Here is a 9,172-nt window from a genome sequence, read left to right as displayed (position 1 = left end):
ATATATATATATATATATATATATATATATATATATATATATATATATATATATGCCAGAGATATTTTTACAGTGTTTTGCCACACATAGTTGATTGTATGCTTCAGTTGCACTACTAAGGACTGAAATGCTCCAGGAAAGCTAATTAAAATGAGCTAATCAAAATGACCACAGATTATCACAGCTGAATGTCAAATGGCTTTGTATGCCATTGAGAAGCTACACCTGATTGAAGTCATTTTTTTAAGAGGGGAACTAAATACAGATGGATAAAACAAAACAAATTATATAATAATTATATATATATATATATATATATAAATATATGTATATTTTGTAGAGTGGAAATCACTTTTCAAAAGCTTTTGTACAATCCAAATTGTTCCATCATCATCATCAGCAGCAGCATCATCATCAACATCATCATCATTCAAATGGTCAAATAAATGCATTCATATCACCAAAATCAAATTAATTCTCAAATTGCAGGCTTAGTCCCTTCAGCCACAACTGACGTCTTGATTGGACATGAGCCCAACATATAGCTGCTCCGAATCTCAACTGACACATAAAAAGGCTATGTCAATTTTGTCTTCTCTGGCTGAGATCACCATTAAAAGCTCTGTTCCACTTGAGGTTGTTGTGTATACTAGCTTGGAGTGCAATAATTGCAGGCATAGAACTCTGCATGGTTTTGATGCCAGTTTACAGAGAGCTTGTGCTTACTTCACTCTTTATGTTGCTGCTGGGCCTCAATTCACAAGCCTTGTGACTCATTTCAGGCTATTGATTTTGAAAAACAATGATAAGGACTAAGCGGTAGATGAAAAATAAGCCAGAAAAAGATTTTCTTATTTAAATTGAGCATTGCTGGCAGAACCATCAGCAAGCTCTCCTCTCATCTAGAAGCTAGAATTATAACATTTTGCACCATTTATCTTGGGAGTGACTTTTTTTTAAATAATCTCAGAGATTCGGGCAGGTCAATGTTAGGATACCATGGTAACATGAGAGTGATATAACTGTTTTTCGAGATGCCAGATGCAGTCAGTAAATACACTTAGTTTGAGCCTGAGCTGTATTGATATAATAACATGAATGGGCTGATTCTATAGCTGCAACGCTTGTATGAATAGCTTTGAGCTGAAGTTTGCTTAAGTTAAATTGCCAAGGGTTCAACATCAAAAGTCTGTATGCAGATGACCATATGAAATGCTAAAATGCATAGTTATAAAAAAATAGGATATTTATAAACAAACAACCAAACAAGCAATTTGCAAGCAAGCAAATAAATAAATAAATAAATATAATCCAACAACAAAGTAATAATAATAATAATAATAATAATAATAATAATAATACATTTGCTATTATTTTTTATTAGTATATAATAGAATTTGTTTTTAATATTTACATTTATTCATTAGCTGATGTTGTCATTATAATAATTTCATTATTTATTGTTAAATATTCATTGTAATATTTCATGTGATCAAATACACACTAAATAAATAAATAAACATGTTATTTCAATAGCTTCATCGTTGCCTAAATAGTTTCTGTGTAAGTTTAATTAGGTTAAATTTCCAAAGGTTCAACGTCAAATGTTTGTATGTATTTGGCAATATGATATGGCCAAACCATTTGAAATTAATTAATTAATAAGAAGTTTTAATAATAATACAAATAAAATAAAAAAATCTATAAAAATCAATACAATTTAACACTTAATCTTCACATTTCCACAGATGACATAACATAAAATAATCTCACTGGTCTCAGATTAGCAACATGGGAAAAACTGTGACGATATCCCTTTCCCTTCGATCAATCAGGAACAAATTTGCTGCTTAATCATGTGAAATCCTCCCGCAGTACATCATGTGGGATAGCTATCCTGTCAGCCGGGTTATTGATTCAGTCTATGCTCAGTCTTGATCTTCCAATTTCTGTACATGAATCACTTTCACAAACATTTTGTCAAATAAAAGCATTTTAATTTTAATTTCATCCACACTTGAGACTTAATATAGCCTAGCTGACTTTAGCCTGCAAAAATAGCCTTCACTGATTTCCTCTAAAACACTCGATATGTGACCTTAAATGGGCTGCTTTATTTCTGCTCTCAGTGTTTCTGTCGACAAGAATGTTTTTCTATTGTGGCCATCTGTATAGTCTTTTGGGAAAAGTTATTTGGGCCACATCATAACAGGACTGACATCAGATTTAAGCATGATTTACATGTTTAAACTAAAATATTACTTTAAACATTACATATTACTTGAAAGTAAACATAAAGATTAACATTTATCTGACGCTTTTATCCAAAGCGACTTACAATTGCTATATATGTCAGAGGTCACACACCTCTGGAGCAGCTAGGGGTTAAGTGTCTTGCTCAGGGACACATTGGTCTCTCACACCAGAGGCATGTGTCTTATCCACTGCGCCAACACCATTCCAAAAAAGTAGCCATTCCAGCCGTGTAGGATAGTAAATTCGACAGACAATATAAAAACTATCAATAGATCTGAAAAAAAAAAAAAAAAAAAAATCTGAAGAAAATGAGAGTGTTGCTTGCTTGTGTGAAATAAGCCACTGCAAGTATTGTGGATGGTTGCCAGGACACCCCGTTTCTCTAGTATGTGGTTGCTAAGGTGTTCTGAATGGTCTTAGCATGTTGCAATGCAGTTGCAGGGGGATTGTAGATGGTTGCAAGGTGTTTGCTTAGTGGCATCACCAAGTCTTTATAATATTCTGTTCTGGAGATGTGCTTCAAGTCCCTCCTTTAATGTAAGTGTTTTTTTTTTTTTTTTTGTCAACTGCCATCTGTCATCTGGAGTTTTTGTCCTAACTAGCCACGACGACGAAACACTTTAGTTTCTATTTCTGCAACGTCGTGACAGGAACAACAGCATTCGAACTGAGAACGTGACACTCTCAAGTACTGATTATGTGCTTTATTCAAAGTGTCTAATGTCTAAGTGTCTAATTAACAATTAGACAATTTAGGTCCCCATCGTGACATGAGTCCCCACGAGTCTGTGTGTATTCAGGTTTAAGTCCCCACCAGAATAGAAAAACAAGTACACACACACACACACACACACACACACCCTCACACACACACATACTAACTCCAGCTTAAACAGCTAACACAGAAAGTACCACCTGTCTTCTGTAATTTGATTCTTAATAAAAAAAATGTATTGCTTATATTTGTTACATTCATTGACTTTCAGTGTCCTTATTTGGTCATCTTCCTTTTCTTGTTTGGTTAATTGATTAATCCCCACCTGTCTCCATTCACCTGATTTCTGTCTCCTGTTTAAATACCCTGTCTTTTGAGTTCCTCCTTGTCCGTGATTGATGCTGTATCCTGAGTTGAGTTACGTTTATGTATTGTATTATGTTGGATGTGCCCTTATTCTCCTGCGATTATTAAAAGTACCCTTTTGTATATCGTCTTCCTCATGCGCCTTCCTTACACACCAGCAAACCCATAACGATATTAGTTTTAGAAATGTAAATTCATATAAATAGTTTTACTTATACAGTTGTATATACAGTAAATAATGCACAAATCTTTACATAAATCTTCTTTTCCCGATGTACAATACTATTAGCCATAATTATTCTTCCCCATTAGTCTTATTTAAATGTTATTTCTTATTTAAATGTACTCAATGTCATATATGTATGTTGTACCAAAAAAGAACTACAAATTCATTGTGTGTTTGCACACACATTCACCTGATTCAGATTAATTCATAGCCATACTGAAAGCGACAACATACAGCTCACCTCAGATCTTAAAAATAATTTAAATCAAACGTTTTAAAACTGTTAACTCAATGAAAACAAGTAATTTACATGACAAAGATGGTATCAGTCACTCAGTATGTAATAATGTTAAACGGTTTAATATTTATGAATTGTGTGTTATTGTTCAAAATGAATATAGAAATGGATATAAAATAAAAACTTAAAGTTACTTATGTTTGTTTGCCATTCATTAATTCATTTAATCATGAATTTATTTATTTATTTTACTTTTCTTTCTTTTCTTTTTCTTTTTTACCTGCATGTTCTTGATGATCACATCTGGTTATCCTTAGGCGGTGTGGAGAGGCTCAACGGGGGCTGAAGTGCCATGCGTTTTCTGTTACACTCACATCAGAGGTTTTGATTGCCAAGGGCAAAGATCTGATTAGAGAGGCAGGGCTCTAAAAGACTTCAAGGGCCTCCTCGGTGTTCAATGAAAAGATGCAGTGACGTTCAGCACACTTGTTTTATTTTTATTTTCAAGAGTATAAGTTATATTTCCACTGGCAAGACTGGAGTTGGAAGGAGTTTTATATCTGGCTTGCAAAAAAAAACAAAAACAAAACACACTTGGAGAGAAAGTCATTAAAATTCAAGTTCCATGGATTTGAGTTGCCATGACCTGACTTGATTGAATATTAGTCACGTCAAGGGAAGATCTTTTGTGAACGAGATTGTAGTGATATTTCTGATTAGCTGGTTTGCGATTCACATGGTTGGAACATTTTGTACATATAAAGTAATAAGAAATATAAATAAAGCTGTAATGTGTGTTGAGTAGTTGACAAAGGCAGCAGTGCAAAATTCAAGTCTCCTGTATATACTGACCCAGAGGCAGATGCTGATGTAATGCAAATTTCATGACAATGTGCAAAAATTCTAATGGTAAATTGGAGATTCAGTTACTATGTTCAAGAGCAGTGTATATTATTGTTAATATTTGTTTCATACACCTTTGCAAAATCTTCACACTGAATGGGAAATACTGGATGGGAAAATGTTTTGGTCCACTGCATTTTCAGGCTTCTCTGTGCCTGTGAAATTTGTTGAAATAGAATATGTATAGTATGCTAAGCAGCCGGAGTCCTATCATGATCTGTTCGATATGTCTTTACAGCATGACTCTGCAAGAAATATTGAAGTTTTATGGCCTTTTCCCAGAGCTATAGAGCCAGTCGGGCTTTGTAACCACATTCATCTTTGTGGATAATCAATATTCAGACCTATTCTGGGGAGTCAGCAAGCAGATTTTAGCTTCTCTGAATATTTCTGGAGTCTTTAGTGGACTGAAAGAGAATTTCAAACATGTGTATCTTTTGACAGTATACATAATATAAATTATCTTATTTAGAAAATGTATATTTGTTATATTTGTTATATATCGTGTCTTTAACTGCCGAGCACGTTTCCCACGATAGTACGTGTATATTTATTTATGTAGTTTCATGTATTTTAAATGTTTAAAAATGTGGAAACCACTCATTGCATCACATCATCTCCTGACTGCATTATTATTTGTAAAATAGGGGCTTTATGGAGGGTGTGCATACATGGTTATAAGCATAACAGTTTATAATTCATTAATTAAAGGAAATGAACAAGTGTCTTAGCCCTCAATTCCTGCTTGAAAAGCAATATATTATTGATAGTGTAAAAAACATCAATTTTGAAGCACATGCTGATTGATGGACTAGCATTACTCACCATTACTTACTATCTTCTAATAAAACAACATTCAATGAAGGCAAAATAGTAAAAAAAAAACAAAACAAAAAAAAAACAATAATGGTTCATTTAAATGGAAGTGGAATCAGAACCTGAAAATTTGTATACTGTAATATATGTTGAATTTTGACATTGCCAACCTTTACATCAAGTTGACAGTAAGTAATAAGCAGTATTGAGCATTGAGTAGTTGAGTATTATGCATTTTTCCTTACCACAATTTTTTAAATAGTTGTTTATTGATTTTAATGGAACTGGAATCGGAAACCAGAAATTTTCTAATGGTTCCAAACCCTAATCTTCATTCATCAATCATGCACCTGAACTTCTCTTTCAGGCATCTCTGCAAAACGTGAAGGACCCGGGGTGTCATTACAGAGAGCTGTGTGAGAATTTGTTGGTCCACATCAACATTGGCATGATCTCACAGATCCGAAAGGAGCTTATGTTAAGAGGAAGGCAAAGGAGGAAAGAAGTATTAAAATAGTCATAATTCTCACAATTAAATAAGGAGACAATTAGCACACTACTGTACTGAGCATTTTGGCCAGTATGAAACACAGGAACTCAGAGAGAATCTCTGTGTTATATTTGGACACAATAGCATGACACAATTATGTCCAATAGCATTTTATCAGCAACATCCTTTCTTTGAGGAGCTCTACGTTGGGTCTAAGCTTCTCTGTTTCCTCCTTCATTACATGCAGATGTTCCCTGATGCTTTGTTAATTTTTTTCCCAGCATCAACCTATTGGGGTAGTTACATTGTTAAAAATGCCAATATGCCAATATAATGTTTAAAAAATAAAAATAAAACAGTTTTTAGAAAATCTTTAATCGAGGGAAGCCCTACTAGAAAGAGTCCAGACCCATTTTTCAGTTATTCCAGCATGAACCATCTGTAATATTGTGAATGAGTTAAATCACTTACTTTTGGTGTTTTCCAAAAAGTAACATCTTCTCAGTCTTCTCAGTATCACGAGTCAAAGAAAATTATGTCTATGAGAAAAGTTTTGGCCTGTTTAAAACCGCACGGCATACAAATATCACTATAAGTCGATATGTTATAAATATATATATATATATATATATATATATATATATATATATATATATTGTAAATGAGATAAAACACTTACTTTCAGTGTTCCTGTTAAAAGCAACCTCCTCCTCAGCTCCCCACCGCGAGCACAATGTGATTTTATAAAATTAATACTGTGTGAATAACATAAATTACTTATTCTCTGTATTTTCCATCCTCGTATGCTCAGCATTGTGATTCGCAGGTCATATAAAATGGCGACTGTGAGAAAAGATTCAGCCCGTTTAGGTGTGCAAAGTACATAAATGTCCCGGATGTAACACCTTCTTCTTGTTTAATGGTGAATAACTCCTTAAGAGCATTATCGCCGCCTATTGTACTGGAAGTCAAATTAAACTTACATAGGTGATGGGTCTGAAATTTGAGAAGAAAAAAAACTAAAAATCTTTTGGATAATTCAACACCAGAGCTTTAACCTTTTACTGATTTTACTTTTATATGGTATGTGTAAATGAGTTACAGAGACATTTTATTTTGTGTGTGTTCATTAAATAATAAAAAAGACTGTTTGTGTGTGTATGTGTATTTTATATATGTTATAAATTAAAATCTGATGTAAATTAGTAAATTAAGTTTAATTTACTGCAATTGCATTAAAAATAAAACTACAATTACAAATTTGGAGTATAATGAAGTATAATGGAGTATATTGTTGGCACGTATGGTAACCCATACTTGGAATTTGTGTTTAATCTGCATTAATCCCATCCAAGTGCAAACACAGTTAAAAAACTTAATGACTGGCTCAATAGCTTCTTTATGTACAGCAGCGGTGCTATTTCACCTTAACCACCACAAAGAGCCGCTGAAGAACCATGCAGGTGTTTAACAGGTTCTTAAATACGATATTAATTAATTAATAAGGTAATGTTGCTATATAGCAACTCAACCTCCACAAAGAACTGCTGAAGCATCACTGAAGAACCTTTTTTTTTTTTGTGTATGATGAATTGCAGTAGAGAAAGACATTTGAGGAACAGGGATTTATTAGCACATAGACTGCTCTGTCCAGTGCAGTCTGAGATACATTTTTTTTTTTTTTTGAGCTGTAAATTAGTGCAGTAAAATTAGCAGGCTATGTGCCAGGTTAGTTAAGATTGGGAATAGGCATACATATAATATATATGTCAGTTGAAATGAGCAGATATATCAACATTATACATATAGATCCCTACAATAATGATATGTTGATCACTATAGATTTACTGGCTTGAAAACATTTGTTTCCACCTTCCAGTAAACAACACTGACACAGTAAGACAGACGTTTTAACTAAAGCTGAGCAGATACTTCATATATAGGCTATGCTGCTCTACCTGCAGAGAATGTATGATTTTAATCACATTACAGAATCATGTGTTTATTGAACTAAAATTCAAAGGAAAAGATACTAATGTGGCTGAATTGAATTATAAATACATTGCATTATTAGTTAATTAAATCAATCTTAATGTAAAATCAGCAGCATATCAAATGTATCCACTGTACTGACAATTATGAATGTGTTCATATGGAAGCACGTTTCCACCATGTGAGAAAAAAAAAAAAAGAAGCTTGGTAAATCATAATTCTGAAGGAAAAGAAGTTGTAATTATGGAATAAATATGCCATAATGGTGTCATTATACCATTTTTTTAAATGTCAATATTATGAGATAAAAAGTCATAATTATCAAAATAATGTCAAAGTATGACAAAAAGTCGTTAAAATAAAGTTAAATACGACTTTTATATAATGATTTCATATTTTTCCTCATAATTATAATGTCACATTATTTTCTGAATTTTGACATGCAGTATGTTTATTTCATTATGACAACATTACAATATAAAAAAGTCATGATAAGATAAAAGTTTCTCTCATAATTATGACTTTTTATCTTAATTTTGAACTGTCATAATTTCAATTTATTCCTTGTGATTATAATTGTAATTAATCTCATAATTTTGACTTTTTATATCATAATTTTATATTTTATGCATGTTTATGATTTAGTATTTAATAATTCTGACTTGGTATCTCATAAATATGATTTTCTAAAGCATGATTTTTATTTTTTCTTATGTGGTGGGAATGAAAGCGTCAGCGAAAATTCTGTCAGGAAGACTCCAATGCCATGTCATTCATTCATACTAACAGGTCTGTAAAATCACTACTTGACACCTGCCGTATACAAGCACTGAAATCGGTTTCATTTTCGCAGTTGATGTTGCCGACATTCGTTCCCTGCTTAGTCAGGCAAGCTGTCACTTGACATTTTGCCTGACTTTTCCTAGGGTTACTATAGTCTGTTTGTTTTCTGTGAACGATTGTGACTTTGACATTCCTTTCAACATGCATGCCATACCGTTGGTATCGTGCAACGAATTGGTGTAGCGGTGAATGTTTGCGGTTGATATAGAGCTGTTGTGTTTTCAGACGGAGGGCGAAACATTGGCGGTGCTTTTCAGTTCATGTCCTCTGCCATTCCCAGTGCTCAATGCTCACCGAACTGTCGCGCCGGCGCGTCTCAATCATCAA

This window comes from Carassius carassius, chromosome 6 (assembly GCF_963082965.1).
Source record: "Carassius carassius chromosome 6, fCarCar2.1, whole genome shotgun sequence".
Classification (NCBI taxonomy): Eukaryota; Metazoa; Chordata; class Actinopteri; order Cypriniformes; family Cyprinidae; genus Carassius; species Carassius carassius.
The sequence above is the reverse complement of the archived record's forward strand: the minus strand, read 5'-3'. Positions refer to the sequence as shown.